This window comes from Haliotis rubra, unplaced genomic scaffold (genome assembly GCF_003918875.1).
Source record: "Haliotis rubra isolate DU_JTF1 unplaced genomic scaffold, ASM391887v1 Scf43, whole genome shotgun sequence".
In the NCBI taxonomy this organism is placed as follows: domain Eukaryota; kingdom Metazoa; phylum Mollusca; class Gastropoda; order Lepetellida; family Haliotidae; genus Haliotis; species Haliotis rubra.
Window position 1 is genome coordinate 787,052 of NW_025767113.1, and position 12,327 is coordinate 799,378.

Here is a 12,327-nt window from a genome sequence, read left to right on the forward strand (position 1 = left end):
AAATGGAGCCTTTGATTAAATGCTGAAATTGTTTCAGAATTTATATTAACGAATTCGATTTCCATTAACAGGGTGCACACTTTCCGTGGACAATCTGTAGTGTTTCTGCAGGACAATCGAGTGTCAGGAGTTCTGTAGGGTTTCTGCAGGACAATCGAGTGTCAGGAGTTCTGTAGATCTTCTGGACGACAATCGAGTGTCGGGAGTGCTGTTGGGTTTCTGCAGGACAATCGAGAGACCGGAATTCTGTAGGGTTTCTGCAGGAAAATCGAGTGTCAGGAGTTCTGTAGGGTTTCTGCAGGACAATCGAGTGTCAGGAGTTCTGTAGGGTTTCTGCAGGACAATCGAGTGTCAGGAGTTCTGTAGGGTTTCTGCAGGACAATCGAGAGCCAGGAGTGCTGTAGGGTTTCTGCAGGACAACCGAGTGTCAGGAGTTCTGTAGGATTTCTGCAGGACAATCGAGTGTCAGGAGTTCTGTAGGGTTTCTGCAGGACAATCGAGTGCTAGGATTTCTGTAGGGTTTCTGCAGGACAATCGAGTGTCAGGAGTTCTGTAGGGTTTCTGCAGGACAATCGAGTGTCAGGAGTTCTGTAGATTTTTTGGACGACAATCTAGTGTCGGGAGCTCTGTTGGGTTTCTGCAGGACAATCGAGTGTCCGGAATTCTGTAGGGTTTCTGCAGGAAAATCGAGTGTCAGGAGCTCTGTAGGGTTTCTGCAGGACAATCGAGTGCCAGGAGGTCTGTAGGGTTTCTGCAGGACAATCGAGTGTCAGGATTTCTGTTGGGTTTCTGCAGGACAATCGAGTGTCAGGAGTTCTGTAGGGTTTCTGCAGGACAATCGAGTGCTAGGAGTTCTGTAGGGTTTCTGAAGGAAAATCAAGTGCCAGGAGTTCTGTAGGGTTTCTGCAGGACAATCGAGTGTCAGGAGTTCTGTAGGGTTTATGCAGGACAATCGAGTGTCAGGAGTTCTGTAGGGTTTCTGCAGGACATTCGAGTGTCAGGAGTTCTGTAGGGTTTCTGCAGGACAATCGAGTGTCAGGAGTTCTGTAGGGTTTCTGCAGGACAATCGAGTGCCAGGAGTTCTGTAGGGTTTCTGCAGGACAATCGAGTGTCAGGAGTTCTGTAGGGTTTCTGCAGGACAATCGAGTGTCAGGAGTTCTGTAGGGTTTCTGCAGGACAATCGAGTGTCAGGAGTTCTGTAGGGTTTCTGCAGGACAATCGAGTGCTAGGAGTTCTGTAGGGTTTTATGCAGGGCAATCGAGTGTCAGGATTTCTGTAGGGTTTCTGCAGGACAATCGAGTGTCAGGAGTTCTGTAGGGTTTCTGCAGGACAATCGAGTGCCAGGAGGTCTGTAGGGTTTCTGCAGGACAATCGAGTGTCAGGAGTTCTGTAGGGTTTCTGCAGGACAATCGAGTGCCAGGAGTTCTGTAGGGTTTCTGCAGGACAATCGAGTGTCAGGAGTTCTGTAGGGTTTCTGCAGGACAATCGAGTGTCAGGAGTTCTGTAGGGTTTCTGCAGGACAATCGAGTGTCAGGAGTTCTGTAGGGTTTTTGGACGACAATCTAGTGTCAGGAGGAGGGTTTTCTTTCTAGGGTTTCTGCAGGACAATCGAGAGTCCAGGGATTCTCTGTAGGGTTTCTGCAGGACAATCGAGTGTCAGGGAGTTCTGTAGGGTTTCTGCAGGACAATCGAGTGTTCAGGAGTTCTGTAGGGTTTCTGTAGGGTTGCTGCAGGACAATCGAGTGTCAGGAGTTCTGTAGGGTTTTTGGACGAGAATCGAGGTGTCAGGAGTTCTGTAGGGTTTCTGCAGGACAATCGAGAGTCTAGGAGTTCTGTGTGGGTTTCTGCAGGACAAGTCAGGAGTAGGGTCAGGATTTCTGTAGGGTTTCTGCAGGACAATCAGGAGACGAGAATCGAGTGGGCCAGGATTTCTGTAGGGTTTCTGCAGGACAATCGAGTGTCAGGAGTGTCAGGGAGTTCGAGTGTAGGAGTTTTCTGCAGGACAATCGAGTGTCAGGAGTTCTGTTTCTGCAGGACAATGAGGTCAGGAGTTCTGCAGGACAATCGAGTGTGTTCTGTTGGGTTTCTGCAGGACAATCGAGTGTCAGGAGTTCTGTAGGGTTTCTGCAGGACAATCGAGTGTCAGGAGTTCTGTAGGGTTTCTGCAGGACAATCGAGTGCTAGGAGTTCTGTAGGGTTTCTGCAGGACAATCGAGTGTCAGGAGTTCTGTAGGGTTTCTGCAGGACAATCGAGTGCCAGGAGTTCTGTAGAGTTTCTGGAGCGGTCTTCTCTCACAACTGGTCTCTAACTTTGGCATGTGGCTTCACTGAGAAACATCTAGCGGAATAAAGCGTATACTTTCACATTTCTAGCTAGTAACCACATTGCACAACACTGTCTAAAACCATTGTTCATTGTTCAATATCTAGATATAGGAAAACATACATTCGTCTTTGCCTAATATCTAGGGTTATGATGGCATGCATTCTCCTTAATTTGTGTTAGTTCATATGTGCTTGTTGGGGAGGTAAGAAAGGGATGGACTCTCATGTCAAATAGACATCTTTATGCAAAGAACTTGCTCTCCCTTCAGGAAACAATACACATATAGCCAGTGTTACGTGAAGCAGAAACTCACTTATTCGGGAATTCATCAGCCTTCAACTCCGACGTACTGTGTCGTTGGTGTAATCCTCTTGAAATCGGTTTGCATATTGTTACATTGCTGTATTTCCCACTCCACTGTTTGCTACATACATTAATGCATTGTACTTGTAGCTTTTGGTATTAACATATTTGTATTGTCCCTGTAGCTCTTTGGGACGTTAGTTTTGTCCTTGCTGCTTTTGGGTCCTTACTTTACCCATACAGAGGAACCCCGCTGCCCTGCATGAACATACCTACAAGAATGACTACAACTCTCTCTTCCACAAACTGTATGGTATGCGTATACCTGGGTCAATAGTCACTATTATCACGTGATGTGTGCATGGACCGTGTTCATATCAGATCATGAACAATGAATGCTTGATGTTTAAGTAAAGGAACTCTCAATGTGGGACACTGACCTGCATGTAAAACTTTATTTGAGTGTTAAAATAACTTTCAAAAAGCATCGTTCAGTACCACCATCTATCCCAGGCATTAAGACAGGAAATTATCTAAAAGTGCAAATACAACACGAGGACAAATCATTCAAAGGTGGGAAGCATGCGCTTCTTGTTATCTGGAAAAACTGCCTAAACAATATGACGACTTCACAAGATTTATTATGAACTTATTTTCGCTTGACGCTATCATGCCGCCTTCGTGTGTGTGAAGTGTGATCGGATATGTAAACAACAACGGCTCAATGGGTTGAATGAGGTTAGGGTGGAGTCGCTATCAGTGTACACACGGTGAACATTCACTGTTGCCCCGCCGCCCACACACTGGTCACTGCTCCGTGGTTTCATGTCGTCCTAAAGGTCACACCAGCAGTTTGCCATACTCTCCAGACTCTCCGGGTGAAACTAACAGTTTACCATACTATACAGACTTTCCGGGTGAAACTAACAGATTGCCACGCTATACAGACTCTCCGGGTGAAACTAACAGTTTACCATACTATACAGACTTTCCGGGTGAAACTAACAGATTGCCATATACTCCAGGCTCTCCGGGTGAAACTAACAGATTGCCATATACTCCAGACTCTCCGGGTGAAACTAACAGATTGCCACACTATACAGACTCTCCTGGGGAAACTAACAGATTGCCATACTATACAGACTCTCCGGCTGAAACTAACAGCTTACCATATACTCCAGACTCTCCGGGTGAAACTAACAGTTTACCATAATATACAGACTCTCCGGCTGAAACTAAGAGATTGCCATATCCTCCAGGCTCTCCGGGTGAAACTAACAGTTTACCATACTATACAGACTCTCCGGGTGAAACTGACAGATTGCCATACTATACAGACTCTCCGGGTGAAACAAACAGATTGCCATATACTCCAGGCTCTCCCGGTGAAACTAACAGTTTACCATACTATACAGACACTCCCGGGTGAAACTAACAGATTGCCATACTATACAGACTCTCCGGGTGAAAATAACAGCTTGCCATACTATACAGACTCTCCGGGTGAAACTAACAGAATGCCATATACTCACAGGCTCTCCGGGTGAAACTAACAGTTTACCATACTATACATGCAGACTCCCCGGGTGAAACTAACAGATTGCCATACTATACAGACTCTCCGGGTGAAACTAACAGATTGCCATACTATACAGACTCTCCGGGTGAAACTAACAGTTTACCATATACACAGGCTCTCCGGGTGAAACTAACAGATTGCCATATACTCCAGGCTCTCCTGGTGAAACTAACAGATTGCCATACTATACAGACACTCCGGGTGAAACTCACCGCTTGCCATATACTCCAGGCTCTCCAGGTGAAACTAACAGCTTGCCATATACTCCAGACTCTCTGGGTGAAACTAACAGCTTGCCATATACTCCAGACTCTCTGGGTGAAACTAACAGATTGCCACATACTCCAAGCTCTCCGGTTAAAACTATCAGTTTGCCAATACTATACAGACTCTCCGGGTGAAACTAACAGATTGCCATATACTCCAGGCTCTCCGGGTGAAACTAACAGATTGCCATACTATACAGACTCTCCGGGTGAAACTAACAGTTTACCATATACTCCAGACTCTCCGGGTGAAACTAACAGCTTGCCATATACTCCAGACTCTCTGGGTGAAACTAACAGATTGCCACATACTCCAAGCTCTCCGGTTAAAACTATCAGTTTGCCAATACTATACAGACTCTCCGGGTGAAACTAACAGATTGCCATATACTCCAGGCTCTCCGGGTGAAACTAACAGATTGCCATATACTCCAGACTCTCCGGGTGAAACTAACAGATTGCCACACTATACAGACTCTCCGGGTGAAACTAACAGTTTACCATACTATCCAGACTCTCCGGGTGAAACTAACAGATTGCCATACTATACAGACTCTCCGGCTGAAACTAACAGTTTACCATATACTCCAGGCTCTCCGGGTGAAACTAACAGTTTACCATACTATACAGACTCTCCGGGTGAAACTAACAGATTGCCATACTATACAGACTCTCCGGGTGAAACTAACAGATTGCCATATACTCCAGGCTCTCCGGGTGAAACTAACAGTTTACCATACTATACAGACTCTCCGGGTGAAACTGACAGATTGCCATACTATACAGACTCTCCGGGTGAAACAAACAGATTGCCATATACTCCAGGCTCTCCCGGTGAAACTAACAGTTTACCATACTATACATGCAGACTCCCCGGGTGAAAGTAACAGATTGCCATATACTATACAGACTCTCCTGGGGAAACTAACAGATTGCCATACTATACAGACTCTCCGGGTGAAAATAACAGCTTGCCATACTATACAGACTCTCCGGGTGAAACTAACAGAATGCCATATACTCAGGGCTCTCCGGGTGAAACTAACAGTTTACCATACTATACATGCAGACTCCCCGGGTGAAACTAACAGATTGCCATATACTCCAGGCTCTCCTGGTGAAACTAACAGATTGCCATACTATACAGACCCTGCGTGTGAAACTAACAGATTGCCATACTATACAGACACTCCGGGTGAAACTCACAGCTTGCCATATACTCCAGGCTCTCCAGGTGAAACTAACAGCTTGCCATATACTCCAGACTCTCTGGGTGAAACTAACAGCTTACCATATACTCCAGACTCTCCGGGTGAAACTAACAGCTAACCATATACTCCAGGCTCTCCAGGTAAAATTAACAGATTGCCATATTCTCCAGGCTCTCCGGGTGAAACTAACAGATTGAGATACTATACAGACTCTCCTGGTGAAACTAACAGCTTGCCATATACTCCAGGCTCTCCGGGTGAAACTATCAGATTGCCATATACTCCAATCTCTGGGTGAAAATAACAGTTTACGATACTAAACGGACTCTCCGGGTGAAACTAACAGATTGCCATATCCTCCAGGCTCTCCGGGTGAAACTAACAGATTGCCATACTATACAGACTCTGCGGGTGAAATTAACCGATTGCCATATACTAAAGGCTTTCCCGGTAAAACTAACAGTTTACCATACTATACATGCAGACTCCCCGGGTGAAACTAACAGATTGCCATATACCATACAGAATCTCCTAGGGAAACTAACAGATTGCCACACTATACAGGCTCTCCGGATGAAACTAACAGTTTACCATACTATACAGACTCTCCGGGGGAAACTAACAGATTGCCATATACTCAGGGTGAAACTAACAGCTCTGCCATACCCAGGCTCTCAGGGTGAAACTAACAGTTTGCCATATACTCCAGACTCGGGGGAAACTAACAGATTGCCATATACTCCAGACTCTCTGGGTGAAACTAACAGTTTGCCATATACTCCAGGCTCTCAGGGTGAAACTAACAGATTGCCATACTATACAGACTCTCTGGGTGAAACTAATAGATTGCCATACTCTACAGCCTCTCCGGGTGAAACTAACATATTGCCATACTATACAGTCTCTCCGGGTGAAACTAACATCTTGCCATATACTCCAGGCTCTCCAGGTAAAACTAATAGATTGCCAAATACTCGAGGCTCTCCGGGTGAAACTAACATATTGCCAAACTATACAGACTGTCCGAGTGAAACTAACAGCTTGCCGTTTACTCAGGGCTCTCCGGGTTAAAGGAACAGATTGCCATACTATACAGACCCTGCGTGTAAAACTAACAGATTTCCATACTATACAGACACTCCGGGTGAAACTAACAGCTTGCCATATACTCCAGGCTCTCCGGGTGAAACTAACAGCTTGCCATATACTCCAGGCTCTCAGGGTGAAACTAACAGATTGCCATATACTCCAGACTCTCATGGTGAAACTAACAGATTGCCATATACTCCAGACTCTCCGGGTGAAATTAACAGTTTACCATACTATACAGACTCTCCGGGTGAATCTATCAGATTGCCATACTATACAGACTCTCCGGGTAAAACTAACAGTTTACAATACTATACATGCAGACTCCCCGGGTGAAACTAACTGATTGCCATATACTCCAGACTCACCGGGTGAAACTAACAGATTGCCATACTATACAGATTCTCCTGGTGAAACTTACAGTTTGCCATATACTCCAGGCTCTCCGGGTGAAACTAACAGATTGCCGTGCTATACATGCAGACTCCTCGGGTGAAACTAACAGATTGCCATACTATACAGACTCTCCGGGTGAAACTAACAGATTGCCCTATACTCCAGACTCTCCGGGTGAAACATATTGCACAAGCTCTACAAGCCATACTTACAGTTTGCCATACTGCACAGACTCTCCACGACACACTAACTGTTCCCCATACTGCACAGACTCTCCACGACACACTAACTGTTTCCCATACTGCACAGACTCTCCACGACACACTAACTGTTTCCCATACTGCACAGACTCTCCACGACACACTAACTGTTTCCCATACTGCACAGACTCTCCACGACACACTAACTGTTTCCCATACTGCACAGACTCTTCAGGACACACTAACTGTTTCCCATACTGCACAGACTCTTAACGACACACTAACTGTTTCCCATACTGCACAGACTCTCCACGACACACTAACTGTTTGCCGTACAGCACAGGCTCTCCAGGTCACACTAACTGTTTGCCATACAGCACAGGCTCTCCAGGTCATACTAACTGTTTGCCATACAGCACAGGCTCTCCAGGTCATACTAACAGTATGCCATGTTCTACAGGCTCCCCGGGTCATTTTAACATTTTCTCGTGCGGCACAGGCTCTCCGTGTCAGACTAACAGTTTGGCCTATTCTACAGGCTCTCAGGGTCATACAAAGATTTTGTCATACTGCATAGGCTCGTCGGGTCAGACTAACAGTTTGGCCTAGTTTACAGGCTCTCCAGGCCATACTAACGGTTTGTTATACCCCGCAGGCTCACCGGGTCATACTAACAGTGTGTCATACTGCACAGGCTCTTGAGGTCATATAAGCAGTTTGCCCTTGCTACACAAGTTCACCGGGTTATGCTAACAGTTTGCCATATTGTACAGGCTCCCCGGGTCATAATAACAGTTTGCCATATTGTACAGGCTACCCGGATCATACTAACAGTTTGCCATAGTCCAAGGGCTCTCCAGGCTATACTGCACAAGTTCACCGGGTCATACTAACAGTTTGCAAAATCGTAGAGGCTTCCCAGGCCATACTAACAGTTTGCCATATTGCACAGGCTATCCGGGTCATACTAACAGTTTGCAAAATCGTAGAGGCTTCCCAGGCCATACTAACAGTTTGCCATATTGTACAGGCTCCCCGGGTCACAATAACAGTTTGCCAAATTATACAGGCTCCCCGGGTCATACTAACAGTTTGCAAAATCGTAGAAGCTCCCCGGGACATACTAAAGGTTTGTCATACTGCACAGGCTCTCCGGGTGATGCTAACAGTTTGCCATATTACACTGGCTATCCAAGTCATTATAACAATTTGCCATACTATACAGGCTCTCCGGGCCATACTAACAGTTTGTCATACAACACAGGCTCACCGGATCATGCTTACAGTTTGCCATATCGTAGAGGCTCCCCGGGCCATACTAACTGTTTGCCATACAGCACAGGCTCTCCACGACACACTAACTGTTTGCCATACAGCACAGGCTCTCCAGGTCATACTAACTGTTTGCCTTACAGCACAGGCTCTCCAGGTCATACTAACTGTTTGCCATACAGCACAGGCTCTCCAGGTCATACTAACTGTTTGCCATACAGCACAGGCTCTCCAGGTCATACTAACTGTTTGTTTGCTCTTCCCATACTAACTGTTTGCCATACAGGCTCTCCAGGTCATACTAACTGTTTGCCATACAGCACAGGCTCTCCAGGTCATACTAACTGTTTGCCATACAGCACAGGCTCTCCAGGTCACACTAACTGTTTGCCATACAGCACAGGCTCTCCAGGTCACACTAACTGTTTGCCATACAGCACAGGCTCTCCAGGTCATACTAACTGTTTGCCATACAGCACAGGCTCTCCAGGTCACACTAACTGTTTGCCGTACAGCACAGGCTCTCCAGATCATACTAACAGTATGCCATGTTCTACAGGCTCCCCGGGTCATTTTAACATTTTCTCGTGCGGCACAGGCTCTCCGTGTCAGACTAACAGTTTGGCCTATTCTACAGGCTCTCAGGGTCATACAAAGATTTTGTCATACTGCATTGGCTCGTCGGGTCAGACTAACAGTTTGTCCTAGTTTACAGGCTCTCCGGGTGATGCTAACAGTTTGCCATATTGCACTGGCTATCCAAGTCATTATAACAATTTGCCATACTATACAGGCTCTCCGGGACATACTAAAAGTTTGTCATACAACACAGGCTCACCGGATCATGCTTACAGTTTGCCATATCGTAGAGGCTCCCCGGGTCATACTATCAGTTTGCCAAAATGCACAGGCTATCTGGATCATACTAACAATTTGTCGTACTGCACTCGTCCTACAGGTCAGACTAACAGTCAGAGAGTGAGCGAGCCAATATTACAGCCCTATAGGGATGAAGACAAGGTATTCATTTTGATATATATGTCAACAATTGAGGGTTAAAAACTTAGATAAATTACAGTTTTGAAATAAAACTATCCTGGTGTAAATTAAGACAGAAAAATAAACAGAATAAGACTGACCACCATGGCGGGATCAAGGGGACTTACAGTGCCGTCAGTGGCTGTTGGTTATGCAAGGTATAATGAAAAGACACAAACCAAACACAAACACATTCCTTTAACTTTGCATTTCTAGTAAATTTGCACAAGTTTCCAGGTACGGGTAGTTGTCACCGTGACATTCACCTTTCTGCACTGGCTCTCCTGGTACCACAACCATTTGCCGGACTACGCTGGCTCTCCAGGAACGCAGGACATGAATATAGGACATGGCCGAAATAACAAATGGTACTGTCCAATTCATGGCGGTCTTGTGGTTGGCAGTCAAAAAACAAGTTTGGAAAAGATTCAAGGTAATCATGGCGTCGACTGTTTCACGTGAACCTCCGTGGAACCAGGCCTCCAGGAGAGTAAACAAGGACCGCGAGGTGTTGCTCTGACGCACAAGGCCGCGCGAGATAAGCAAGTAGGTAAACAACTTGACCTCGCCAGCAGGGGAATGCTCCATTGAACATTGCACTGGCTAGATAAAACCACCACTAACTAGTACTTTACAGCAATTATTGTGAACATTTGCGACATCAAGTTTCTAATACGGTTAGTTTGGGTTTAAGAAGGTACAGATAGAAAAGTGTTATATAAGGGTCCGATCGTTTGAAACTGAAATTGTATTGTAGTCAAGAATTCATGTTTTCAAAATCTGTGATGACACCAGATGTTCGTGAAAAGGTTAAGTATGTATTTTCCCGGTGTTAGTACTCGCTTAATGCTCTGCTGTTCGTAACAACCACATTAGATTAGCTAAAGAAAACCACACTCCAGTGTTAGTTTTGTTATAATATATTAGTTTCATATAAAGGCTAGTTAGCATTTGTAGGGTTGCTTCCTGATGATGGAGGAACCACAGGTGGGAGGTCACGCGTTTTAGAATACCTGGGAAATGGTCACTTCCACAGTGGTCATCGTGTACTGACCATGTAAAAAATGAAACCAAATTGAATCTGCCAGAGATAACTCTTATCATGGTTATGTACCAGAAGCAGGGTGCAAGTAACTCAAGGACTCGTCGTTAACCATCCTCGATAATCCCCAGGGCATACGTTCCGATAAATCTCCACTAGTAATCTGGATGCATCTACGTTTCGGCTCAACTATCTGACTACCTCCCTTTGCTGTTTTTTTTAATCCAATCAGGTGTCTACGATGGGAAGTTAAGCGTACCAATCACAAGGCTTCATAACTCACTTCCGCTTCTTTTATCTAACCGATTTAACTTGGCAACACAATTGTTACAGAGGTTACAGACCTGTCAATTTGTCTGTATGATTTTTTTCCTAAATCTGAGTCGCACAGCGAGCAAACCTTCACGGCTTTATTGACTCTGGCAAGCTCGGTTGTAACGGCTTATCTGATTGGCTAAGGTGAGAAGGGAGGTAACGCAATTATCAAGCCGAGAAGTAAATACATCCAGGGTACTTAGTGGAGATATATCGGAACGTTCCCTGGAGATTATAGAGGATGGTCGTTAACATGCACATGTCATTATAGGACATTCTCATTCCTCATTCGATTTTCCTTTTTGATTAATGATTGAACCTTCCCATCACTGATTGTGTCCATTTAGATCACCCATGAGGATATATGGCTTTGTGGATTGGTCGTATCATTTTTAAAGATCAATTAGCTAAAGATCTAGTCCCAAAGAAGGAGGAAGTTGTAAGAAGCAAAGTGTGAAGGTAATATGCACAAGAAAAAAAATGGTGATTTTCCAATTTGGTGATTTTCCAAAAAATTCCAAAATTGGAAAGATGATGTTTCCAAGGCTTGGAAATTTTTGGAAATTTAGGAGGGATTTTACCACTACTTCTTTCAATTTCTCTTTTTTCCCAAGGATCCCCGGCCCATGAGTTTATAGACTGAACTATTTCACGAATCTTTTGATCTGTTAGAGTTCTTATTTTTGATATACATAATGTATCTTGCATGTGACATATTTATTCATGAAAACTGCAGGAATAAGCCATATTTTCATATTATCCCTTTGTGCTTGATATCAATGCAACTGCGTCTCACGCGTGAAGTGATACATTTTTTAATTTTGGGATTATGTTTAGAGTAATTTTTTACTATTCGCCGTCCTATGCGACCAACTAGGAACCAATTCTATATATTAGTTTAACTTCACTCATCTGCATTCTTCTTGTTCTATGTGTCAAAAAATGATATTGACTGTTCTATTTACCGTTAGTATGGCGAGCATTTTCAAAAGTCAGTTTCAAGTGTATGTTTTAGTTGTTATCCACAAAAGCGCAAAAATGTTTAATTTTTTCCCCTCTCAATGTTCGTATGAATACAAATTCCATACACCTACGTTATATGGACTATATAACAGTGTACCAGATATACTGACAGACTGAGTGTATTACATGCCATAAAAGTGAAGGGGTATTCCCGTGAAGTAGGATTTTGTTATTACAGTATGATCTCGTTCATGTTGCGTCGGTGTTGTTATACGGGATTAAGACACTGGGTGCTATAAAATTCTGAACTTGTTTTGAAATATGATC